At 32.6% G+C, this 13,258-nt stretch overlaps 1 protein-coding gene across 1 annotated transcript in view; it reads right to left on the reverse strand.

Moving 5' to 3' along the window:
- Positions 1 to 13,258, reverse strand: part of KCNC2 (potassium voltage-gated channel subfamily C member 2) — a 414,715-nt gene that overhangs the window by 225,007 nt on the left and 176,450 nt on the right. The gene's annotated exons all lie outside the window — the stretch shown is intronic.

Genomic DNA, 13,258 nt, shown 5'->3' on the forward strand with positions numbered 1-13,258 from the left:
CTACACCCCATTACTGTCTCCCACATAGAAAATTATTCTCAAATATTTAATTCTATAACCCGAAAAATAGTTTGTCCATGGAGAGCACATGACATTGTCTTGTGTGTGTGTAAGCTGTGTTATAGAGCTCATTCTTTCTTACATTTTCCCCTTGATGTTGAGTTTTTAAGATCTAATATTCTGTTTACTGCTTCATTTGTTTCTTGGTGACCCACAGTTTGCTTTTCCATTGCCCCAGCAATACACACCTAGGTTACTTACAGGTTTCTGATACCAAAATTAGTACTATGATGAAAATCTTCATGTTTGCCCTCTAACATACCTGTGTGAGATTTTCTTTGGGACCTATAACTGGGTGTGGTTGCAGAGGCCTGTAAGACAACTGTGTCCATTTACATTCCTACTAGAAATGCAGCCTTTCCACCCTTCACCGGTGCTTGGAGATAACCTGACTTGTAAAATTTACCAACTGATCAGGATAAAGTAGCACTGCACTGTCATTTTAACTTATTCTTTTCCATGAGATTATGAGCATCTCATCATAAGCTTATTAGTCACTTGTATTTCTCTTTCGATGAGTTACCTCTTTTGCCCATTTTTCAATAGAAGTTCCTGGTGTGTGTGTGGTATTTGCATATTTCCTTGAAATCTAAGTTTCAGAATTTAAAATTGACATTTCAAGAAAAGCCTCTTGTTAGATATTAGATAAGGTATCATTTCTTGAACTGAAAATTTTAATTTAGTAAAATCCATCATAGATTTGCATTGTGATTATCAACTACATTTTTATTAGCTCAGAATTATTCCTTTCAAAATATGTTTTTAATACAGTTGGAATCCAACAGTGGTCCCAACTAATTTTTCCATATAAAGAGTCAATTCGTCAATACTGTGTCCTAGTAAACAGTCCATCTTTTCTGTACACATGAGTCTGAGTACTTCATTGGCCTTATGTTTATTTTTTTCATAAGTGCCACACTGTATCTTTGGATGATATTCTAATTTTTGTATAATGAGTCCCCTTCTTTGCTCTTTTTAAAAATTGGCCTAGTTTTTCAGGGATATTTTATGTTTTTATATAAATTTTAGCATACACTCATTAAATGATTCAAAAATTCTGTTGGGATCAGATTTAATTTACAAACTAATTTGTTGGGGATTAACGTATTTTGGTAAATTAATTCATCTCTGGTGAGATTTTATCTGTGAGCAAGAAAAGATCTTTATTTATTGTTTTATGTCTTTTAGTAGAGTTTCAATTTTTTCCCATAGAGCTTGTCAACATATTTTCTTGAATTAATTACTAAATCATTTTTAATTTTTGTTGTTTGAGAATGATACATTTTTTCTTTTCTGATTTTTAATTGCAGTAAGTCAGTTACAATGTGTCAATCTGTAGTATACAGCACAATGTCCCAGTCATGCATATACATACATATATTTGTTTCCATATTCTTTTCCATTTCTAATATAATAGCTAGTTGGTTATTTGTAGTATAAAAAGACATTATTGATTTTTTATAAGTCAGTTATGCCAAATTTATTTTTATCCAGAAGCTTTACAAACTGTTTTATTAGTTCCATATTGTTTTGAGTGATTCTGTAGGGTTGATCAAATAGTCCACAAAAAATGATAGTATTTTCTTCTCTTCTAATCCTTATACATTGCATTCCTTTTTTCTTTCTCATAAAATTAGTCAAGATACTTAGTAAAATGTTACAGAGTAATAGTACGAAGGTACATCTCTAGTATTGCTGATCTTAGAAAGTAATTATTCCTGAATTTCCTGCAGGTGTTTGATATTACAGCTTGTAGCAAGCTATTGAAAATTCTCCTTATCTGTAGCTTCCTACGAGTTTTAAAACCATAATTAAGTGTTAATTTCACCAACTTCTTTTTCTGATTCTATTGAGATCATTGTTTTCCTTCAATTCATGCGGTCAGTTGATAAATTTTCTGATGTGGAATAACCTTTGCATTCTAGGACTAAACTGATCATTGTGAAACATTTTGAATACTTTTTTTGACTTTTGCATGGTCATAACTTAAGTAAGTCTATTATTCTTTTTTTCTTGTTCTTTCATTTTCCAGTTTGGAATCAAGGTTATATTAACTTCATAAAACTAAGTGGAAAACTTCTCATCTATCTCCATATTCTGCAATAAAATATTTAAGGATAACTTGTTTCTTTCACTTTTGGAATAACTCATCAATAAAAGCCATTTGATCTGTAACTTCTTATTGAGAACTCTCTAATGTTCACTTGAAGATTTTTGGTAGATAATGGTCTACTCAAGTTTTCTATTTTGTCCTGCACTATCTTGGTATTTTATATCTTTTCCCCAAATTTAAACATTTCTGTTCAATATTCAAAATTTATCATATAATTGTTCATAATATTCCTTTGCTATCTTGCAATCACTTTTGTACCTTTAATTAGACATTTTTCTTCATTCTGGACTTTATATATAAATTGCTTCTATTTTCCTTGACTACTTACCTGATAATTGCCTATTTATGAATCTTCTCAAAGAATGAGGTTTTGCTTGGTTAAACTTTTGTTTTCTGTTTCAGTGATCTCTTACCTTCTTCTTCTTCACCTGGATTTGTTTCTCAATCATTCTGTCAATGATTTGCTAACTTCTTGAAGTGAATGCTTGTCTCAGTTTTTTTTTTTTCCTTTGTATTCCTTCTTCCTCTATGATAAATGAATTTAAAGCTAAAAATATTTCTCTAAGCAGAATGTTGCTGTGAAATACAAGTGTTGGTATATTGTGTTTTCATTGTTGCACAATTCCATGTATTTTCAAATTTGTTTTATGAGATCGTCTTTCACACAAAAATGTTCAATAGTATTCTTTTAAGTTTCTAGATGTATTGGATTTTAAGCTATTCTCTTGTTATCAATCTCATTTCATTGTATTATGATCAAAGAAGATAACTTTTGAGATATTGATTCTTTGAATTTATGAAGCTTATTTTGAGGCTTAAAACAAAGTTGATTTCTAGGGGTGGGTTTGTAATGAATGTATGAAGTTATATAGTCATTCCAACTCTTGTGTTCTAGATCCATTATTCCTTTTATAAAAACATCTATATGATAAAAAATTTTAAGTCCTCTTAAATTTGTTTGTCTGTTATTAAAATTGTTAATCTAGTTTCCTTTTGGTTAAGATTTATCTGAAATATCTTTTATTCTGTATCATTATATCCAAACTTCTGTTCTTTTGTTTCAAGTAAGTCTAAATACTACAACACTTCTGATTATCACTTAGGAAACTGCTTTTATGTACATTGTTTGGTTTGATTCTTCAGCCTCACAAAAAAGTGAAATAACCTATCCAGTTCTGCTCCCAGAATCTCAGTGCTTTCCCCTAGACCACAGCAGAGTGAGCAGAATTAACTCCAAGTATAAATAGTGATATAAGTTAACCACTTGCCTCTTTACTTCCAATGCCCTTATTCTGATTCCCAATTGCCCAGGGATCACATTTGAATACAACTTCAGTGGAAATGCCATATTCACAAACTAACATTTGCAGTCTCGTGAAACCACATGTCTGTCTCATTTCCACAGTGTCTTACTAGATGACTGCCCAGCTCATGGGATTTGAGGGGACTTTTTTAATAGACAGTGATTAATTTGCCTCCTTCTCAAAGGGTATTTAGATAATTAGTAGCAACTTCCAGTGCCTTAACTCAAGAGAATGAATAATGTGGTAACTTCCAGCCCTGTGGCAGGGCTAGGGGGAGAAATGCTTTTGAATCATAGGGTGTGGGAGTAACAAGAATTGGGCCTGACATGAGCTAAATCACCTTGTGTAGGCAGCTCTGCCTACACTACCCACACAACAGGTTAGCACTCTCTCTGAGTAGTTAACCTAAAGTTGCAGGTGTATGGAGGCTCCAGACTCAACTTCGAAAGACAAAAAATGTCAACACTTTTACAACCATTGCAAATCATACATTTACACATGCCTAATTTATGTATCTATAGTATTTAAAAAGCATATCACTATGCAATTTAATTTTATCCAAGGGGTATTGTAAAAGCATGTTAACATGTTTTGCTTTATACTATGTATACAAAGAATTAAGTCAACTAATAGATCAACTAACATCATAACTTGGAGATTTTGCTTGTTTTTGTCAAGGAAGATCTGACCATGGCCTAAAATGCTCCTAGGTGTTCTATACTCCAGCTTGTCTGCCATCTTTCTTCCACTCACTCATTCAGCTCCAGCCACAATGGTTCCTTCCTGCTCCTTGATCATACCAATCACATTTCTGCATTTCTGTCCTCTCAGCCAGAAACACTTTTGTCCCAGACTTCTACCAGGACCAGGTGTCTTGACTACCCTATAAACATGGCATCCACATCACCCACTCCCTTCCTTCACATCCCTATTTATTTTATACCTATCATCTCCACCCAGCATATAATAGACAGCATTTATTTATATAAATTCCATGAAAGCAAAGACTGCCTGGTTTGTTAAAACACTATGCCCAGGAAGATGACGGGGGTTCAATAATTATTTGTTAATAAATGAAACAAAAGAGAATTTAAGTACTATGCAAGTCGCAATAGGAATCATATAACTGAATTAATGCCATATCAATGAATATGGTATGATGTTTCTGCAAATGTCTTAGAGTGTATAATGTTTTATATAAATAAAAGACAGTAGTAAAAATGTTTTGGCTTATGACACTTTGTAAAATTCTAATTATTGCTTTCAGCAGTCAACACTTGCAGAAGACTGAGTTTTTACTATCATCTGAATCATGTTTAGTTGAAAATATTTGGAGATAAAAACATGCTAATAGCATCAACAAATACCTAAATACTTACGTGCAAGTTTTACTTTATGCTACTTTACCTCTATACTATCAACTGAAAGATCAGTAATTGATTTTGTTTTGTGATTGGGATTTCAGGCTATCAGAGTCATTATTAGAACATATAAAACTGGGTGGCAGCTGTGGTTTTAATTCCATCACATAAATCAGTCACAAGAAGCATGATTATGATGATTTCAGAGTCTGTCTCAGCTACCGATCAACTGAATGACAGACGCATGCAATACATTGTTGGTTAAAATACCAAAGAACAAATTCCTGTATTTCGAACCTTAACCTCTCCTATAAAAGACAATCACAGACACAACCAAAGTGCAATTTGAAAACAGATTTTATCACCAAGGATGAAAGAAAAAAGGCACCATTTCAACTTTATGTTAGACTCTTTAAATCACCTTCAATCCAGAGCCCATGTATTATGTTCATGTCGAGTACAATTTAAAAACATTTCTTTTTGTCTCCAAATAAGCAGAACTTGTTTGCAGAATATTTAAGAATAATGCCTCATTTTTTTTCTCTGGCTAAAGAGAAATATGCTGTCATTTCTTTCATCTTAGGGAAAAACATCACTCAACTCCATTTTTCCCATCTGCAATTGCCCTAGTTCTCTGTTCCTTTTTGTAACAAATTTCCTCAAAAGACTTTCTCTGTGTGTTGTCTCCGGTTCTCCTCCCTTCTCTTAAACGTGTTCTGTTCAGCCTTTCACTCCACAGAGCCACCAAAGCTGATCCTGTCAATGTTGCCGGTGGCCTCCTCAGTGCTAAATCCAGTGGCCTATTCTCACCAGTGACGATCCCCTCCTCTTTCATTCATTTATTCTTTTAGTTTTCTTTCTATGTCACGGTTTGCTCATTTTCAATCCATCTGTTGGTCCCGACAATTCCTCCTTACCTATTCATATGGAAGTGCCCAGGAATCAGTCCTTGGAACTCTGCACTTTCCTGTCTACACATACCCACTTGGTGATCTCACCCATGATGGCTTCAAATGCCATCTCTATGCCAACAACTCCCAAAAGTAGGTCTTCATCCCAGACCTCTTAACTAATCTAACTCTTACCTAATAACCACGATCATACATCCATCTGCATACATATCCACTTAGTTGTTCAGTGGAAATCTTATATACTTTAGATAGATATAAATATAAATATAACTAAAGAAATTAAAAATTCATTTTCCCTAAGAACCAAAAATAAAGAGTTCATCCACTTATTTTCTTAGGAAGCAATCTATGAGTAATAAATATAAATACACTCTTTGTGCCTAGCCAATTCTTCAATAATTGAATCTTTTACAGATTAATATGAAGATTTTAGAGAGAATGCGACATAGATTTTCTAAAATGTAATTTTTAAATCAGTAAATCATGTCTCAAAAGCTTTAAATAAGTTTTCTCCCAACTATACTCTATTCTCCTTAATTCAAAGAAAAATATGCCAAGTTACATGCCTAAAGGAAGGGTTAGCCTATCTTTGTTCAAATTTTTATCTCAAAAAAGAACAACCCCAAAGCTGTGTTACCGCTATTGTTAACAAGAGTGGCCCTGCTTCCCTCCTTCTCACGCTAAATGAGGGCATGTTTTCCATTTTCATAGGATTGTGAGAAATAACTAAGCAAATAACCGTGTGATTATAATCATTACTTTAAACAATTGAGAACAGAACTCCCTCCTAATGTGAAAAAAAGAAAAAAAAAAGACAAATTCACTTTTGTGGCTTTGGTAATTTTCTAAAGAACCCTCAGTACACTAGGGAAGTACCAATACCACATCAAAAATTATGTCTAATTTTGGGTGGTCTTTGTGTGACCCTGGGAGTAATCTTGGAATCTCTTAAGCCTACTTTGCAGAATAAAATAGAAACTATGTATTTATTTTCAAATTCTTCAGGAGATATGCTAAGACTTTCCAATCATATTGAATCTTTAAATTACCAAAGAAACTGCTGATTTCTATTTATATTATAAACTGTAAATACTTTAATTTCTGGAGATTTAGTCTATAAACAATTAAAAAAAAAACCATTGAAAGTATGTTCCTGTTGCTGCTACAATGAATTTGAAAGAAGACTTCATTATCTTAAAAAGCAATTGGAAATGGGTTTAGAAACTTGCCAACATTTGTTCAGGAATGCCTACCACAAAAAAAAAATCAATACTACAGAAAAAAATTACAAGTTGCCACATTATAAAAATTCTTTGTAAAAAATCAATAACACAGCAATGATTATAATCATAAGTGTAGTTCACATTTACTGAGCAGAATCTGTACACAGTACTCTGCTAAGTACAACATTCAAAACTCATGACAAAATTATGATGTAGATATTATTAATCTCAACAGTTTATAAGTTTGTGTAAAATTTAGAGTTTAAATTACTTGTTAGAAATCATATAGTTGGTAAAAGATGAGAACAAGATTCCAACTCAGATTCCTTTGACTCTAAATGCCATTTGCTTTACCACAGTTTAAGTAGGTTTATCTACAAATCAAAATAGGACGTAATTACTTGTGCTGATTAGGGAAAGGAGGCACCGGGGAAATCTGTAAAGTGAATTTCTGGTCCTGGGAATGAATTCTGGCATTGCTGGTGAAAAAGATTAGACAAACATGTAAGAGGTTTAAAACATAGCAACTATAGAATCTATGGTAAATTGAAGATTAATCCAGACAGTTATTACTGTCCAAGAAGGTCTAGTCCAATGGGCGAGGCAGGACAGCGAGAGGTCCAGGGACAATGGTGAACACTGTGTCTACCATATACCAGAAATTCTGTGAGGCCCTGGAGAGGCTGAACCAAGGGAAAAATAAAAGAATGAACATTTGACACTCTAGATAGGCAAGAAGGAATCAAATGATGACATGTTTTGAATGGCAAGCTTAAAAGTTAGTGTTTCATTCTGACGTTGATAGATGATCAACTAGGGGAGACCATGGTGAGATACAAATTCCAGAAAAATCAGTCTAAGTTACAGTTCAATTTAACAAACATGTTACAGATATTTATATTATACAAATATATGGAGATTCTTCAGTGAGCCTGGTAGTGTGCCAGGCAATAGAAAGAGTGATGAATGCCTGCTGGGGGATTCTAAGGGACGGTGTCCAGAAAAAGAGCAGATCTTACTAAATCATTTTATCATACTCTTGGCAGTAAAATGAAAACAGACGAATGACAGCAACTTATCAGTTTACTTACAGCTTCCTTTCAATTTAATCATTTCAGAAAGAGGAAACCTAACCGTTTCAAAAAAGGAAAGCAAGCAACTGATTTTTAATAATTTTCTAATTATATTTATGATATTAAAGTCTCCTAAAGATCTATTTCAAAATTAAAGTAACAAACAGAGTGGTTGGAATTCTTCTCAACCCCTAATCAATCAATCCCTGTAAATCCTCAAAGTTGTTTTTTTGTGTCTGTGTGATTCACAACTTACAACATTTACAAAGAAACTGTTAAAGAAGAATTGCATTGAACCAGTTAAAAAGGCAAGGAAGACTTTAAGATTATTGCTATAAGGGAGAGACTGAACTCAACTCCACTGAACAAAAGTGGTTGAGTTTCTAAGCCTGGAGTAAGCTTGTGGAAAAGTACCAGAAGACATTAACATTAATGTAAAAGTGAAGAAAGGATATTTCTTTGTCAAAAACAGAAAGAAGCAAATAAAAACAGCATTTAAGAGAAAATTTGGAATGTGAAAATTGGGGGTCTCATCTCTAACCTTCCTGTGATGTGGTACAAACTTTTAAAGGTCTCCAGGTAAAAAAATGTCTGGTCCTTTTGTGCAGAATTTATTCTAATATGGCTTATGAAGCAGAATTATATAACTATTTCTTTACCTTTGACTTGTCCTTTTGTTCATTTCACATGCAATGACCTTGCTTCAGGCAATAATCAGTCTTTTGCTCCTTTATCTTGGCTTTTCTTTGTCTCTGTATATCCCAGCTGTATGTATGTGTGTTTTTTAATCATTATTATCTTAGATTATGGAGCTTTCTACCTTCCATCCATCCAGAATTTCTATAATTTTTTTAAGTTTCCTGCCAGCATCCAGTGTGATAAGAAACTGCTAATGCAACAGGAGAGAACATCCTTGTAGAGCATTTAAACCAGAGCCCTTTGTTTCCGAAGAGACCAAATTACTGGTAAAACGTGAGCTCTCATGGAAAGAAAAAAAAAAAAGACAAAAAGAAATAGACAGCCTGTCCTTAGGTACTGAGCTCATGTTTAATCCTTGGCAATAAAATAACATGTTTGGCTTTGTTTGGTTTTATTTTTTGATCAGCAAATTAGGCATAGCTTTAAGTAATAAAGCTTTTCTTGGCCATTAAGAAAAAACTGGTTTTAAATAACATTTTAGACCATTGCTAACAGATCTCAAAAGGAAATAAGTAGAAACACTGAGACCACTGATTGAAGAAAGATTTAATCAAAGGCTTCAGGAACTAGCACATTCAAATTACATTAAGAATCGTTTTCATATACTAGCTGTTTCATGTCACTATTCACTACTCCTAAGATAAATGTGACATTTTCACTAACGCTGAAGTAATGTTAATCATTTTGGTGTGATGATAACTCTTCTTGGCTCATAGAAAAAATTCTAAATGTTTACTAAATTTATAATAAAGATTAAAAAAAACTTGATTTTCCATCAAAAAGAAGTTACTTGCTTTTGAGTTACAAGGAATGTCCTTATATCATTTATTATAAGAAATACACTGAAAAATGAAGATTTAAACTGTGGTTTTATAATACACACACAAATTTTTTTTAAATGGTATCTCATATTTGGAAATACACTTGATGAATATGAAAAGAAAGACTTTTCTAATAAAGGTACTTGGCTGGCCTGCTAGCAAAGACTAACCTATGCAGTAAGTAGGGACATGATATTTCTAAAATCTCTAATAGTTTAATTCATGCTAATTTCTATATTTGAACTTAATTATATTTTGAACTTAAAGATCACTAATAAATAACCATTGTCAAAACACAAGACATTGATAGAATATTTAACCATATGCACAAAATGACTCTAAGCAGAAGAATTTTTTTTAGATTATAATGCAGCTAAGAAAGTTGTGCTGATAATGTTTACTTCACTTATTGCTGATGAAATACAACATTATATGACTACTGAAAAGCAGTTTTTAAAGCATAAAATTTTTTGTAGTCTTTAAGCTAATAATTTCATTCTAGGAATACTTTTCAGGAAAAAACAAAACTCTCCCTGTCAAAACATAAAATAACAATGGATATGCACAAAATGGTCATTATTTTTTGATTTATAATAGAAAGTAGAAAAAATTAGAACTCATGAGTGGCTTAGGGGAATGGATATGTACAAAACACTAATTTAATGTGATATTATGCATCTTTTTACATCTTAATGGTTAACACAATGTACCTATATGGAAAAAAAAAAAAAGTTTAGACTGTTTTGTGTACCAGGAACTTACATAGTGTTGTAGGTAAATTACACTTCAAAAACAAACACATAAACTTACCACAGAAAAGGAGATCAGATTTATGGCCACCAAATGGAGTGGCAGGGTGGAGAACTGAATGAAGGCAGTCAAAAGGTACAAACTTCCAGTTATAAGATAAATGAGTATTAAGGGTATAATGTACAACATGGTAAAGATAATGAGCACTGCTGTATGTTATAAACAAAAGTTGTTAACAAAGTAAATAAACCCTAAGAGTTCTCATGACAAGAAAATTTCTTTTCTTTCCATTTCTTCAATATGTTATCTACATGAAATGATGAATGTTCACTAAAACTATAGTAATCATTTCATGATATATGTAAGTCAAACCACTATGCTGTATACCTTGAACATATTCAGTGCTGTATGTCAATTATACTTCAATGAACTAGAAAAAAAAAACAGTATGAGCAGTAAATCTTTCCAAAGGGGGGAAAATATGTAGGAAAGACTGTAGGTCATTCTAGACAAGAAAAACACCTGTGGAGGATTGTTTGTTCTTTGTTCTGTTTCGTTTGTTAATAATATACATGATAAGTCTTTTTAAAAAAATAATATGTACGTCTAGGGTTCATCTCCAGATATGATTTCCAAAGGTTTAGCATTGAGCACTGGCCCTTTTTCTTTTTAAAGGGCACTGACAATTTTTCTGATGCGGAGCCAGGATTACAGATCAACACACTAGATGGAATTTTCAAAGGCAGGAAGGATATTCACCTGTGCTTCCCTGGGATGCTTCCTCGAACACACACATAGTTAGAACACAGTGCATGAGCAAGAATGAACAGAGGCTAGAAAGGTAGTACCCCAAACTGAAGCATGACTTGTATGATAGATTAAACACACCCACACACACAGACATTAATATTGTAAAATGAGAATCACAAAAGGGCAAAAAGCAGCAAACTGACAAAACAAAAACATCTCATCTATGGAGTGGAGAATTATGAAATTATAGTTAATTTTTAAAAATTTTACTGATTTCTATAAGAGCTTGCACTATCTTTGTAAAAAATAAACAACTTTATTTTTGAAGAGAATTTGTTGATAAATAATCAACCAATATATTTACAGCTTGGCGTGAAGTGACAGGTTTATTATATTTACAGCTTGGCGTGAAGTGACAGGTTTATAAATATCCTGTGTGGTTCACATAATCAACAATGAGAAGATGAATTAGAAGAACAGGAGTTTGATAACTATGGAAGGGGACCAAATTAAAAAAAAAAAAAAAAACGAGTATAAAGCAGCATAAAATCTAGCAATTGTGCTCCTTGGTCTTTACCCAAATGACCTGAAAACATATGCCCACACAAAAACTCTCATGCAAATATCTGTAACAGCTTTATTCATAATTGCCAAAACTTGGATGCAAACCAGATGTCCTTTAGGAGGTAACTGGGAGAACTCTGGTCCGTGAAATATTACTCAGCACTAAAAATAAATGAGCTATCAGGCCATGGAAGGGCATGGAGAAACCTTAAATGCACATCACTAACCAAAAGAAGCCAATCTGAGAAGATTACATATTGTATGATTCTAACTGTATGATATTCTGCAAAAGACAAAACCACGGAGATAGTAAAAAGATCACTGGTTGCCAAGACGAAGGGAGAGATAAATAGGCAGAGCATAGAGGATTTTTAGGGCAGTGGAACTATGCTGTATGATACTACGATAATTGATGCATGTCATTATACAACTTATCAAGTTCCACAGATGTACAACACCAAGAATAAACTCTAACATAAACTCTGGATTTTGGATAATGAGGTAGCAACACAAGTTTATCGATTGTAACAAATGTAACGCTAATGCTGGAAGCAGATAGTGAGGGATGTTGTACATGTATCTGGCAGGGGGTAATGGGAACTCTGTACTTTTTGTTTAATTTTGCTATGAATCTCAAACTGCTTTAAAATATAGTTCATTTAAAAAAAATTGTGTTAGGTTACCTGGGATTCTCAATGGAGAATTAATTCATAGTCTTTGAATATTGTAATATTCAAAATGCACATTCAGTGGTCTGTTACTTTGACATGATGGTATGATAAATAAATAATACTAATTTAGTTAAATTATTTAATTTTTAGACAATAATGAAAAATATCATATCCTCAAAACCAGTTATTTTAGGGGAGAACAGGAAATTATAAGGTTTAAGAACAATATATTAATAATACTGCATCCATATTACAGAAAGTTTGTGTAAATCTATAGTTTAATAATGTTCAAGTATTTAAACAATTAAATTTTGACATGAGAAACAAAGGAAGGAAGACAATTTTTTTTTCAGTAAGGAAAATTTCTTAAGGAAAATTTTTTTCCTGAATTTTTAAAGGAAAGTTTAATCATCATAAACTAGGGATTTCAATTTTTTAACAGATTCATTTAGCTCTAAATGTCTTCAAACACATTATAAATCCTTCAAAGTCCCTGCTTTGTATTATAGCCTTTTAATATATTCATTGTCTCTTTCCTAGTTAAGTTCACTATCGCTATTCCATTAGTCTGTCTTGTGATTTCTTTCAAAGATAAAATGAATGTCTTCACTTTTCATTCATTACTATTTAATCTTAATTTTTTAATCAAAATTTGATGGCAGTTATTGTCTATTAAAATTCATTCTTCCCCCTTCCTACACGTTTTTCCTTTTTACAGTATATCCTGACACCACTGTTAAAAACATTTTATCAGTAATTATATTTAGACAGATTTCCCTTTCTGAATCTGTTTCTTAACAGTCTCTTAATAATCAACACTGAGCACTTTCAGACCTAGAAAAAGATTCTGTTGATGCGTAATGGGAAAGTGTTGGATTCGCCAGCTTTATTTCCCTTTTCATATTATCTTTCCTCTAATCCTGTTGGTTTCATAGAATTTACAGGGTAAATTTGCACA

Source organism: Camelus dromedarius, chromosome 11 (assembly GCF_036321535.1).
Source record: "Camelus dromedarius isolate mCamDro1 chromosome 11, mCamDro1.pat, whole genome shotgun sequence".
Lineage (NCBI taxonomy): Eukaryota > Metazoa > Chordata > Mammalia > Artiodactyla > Camelidae > Camelus > Camelus dromedarius.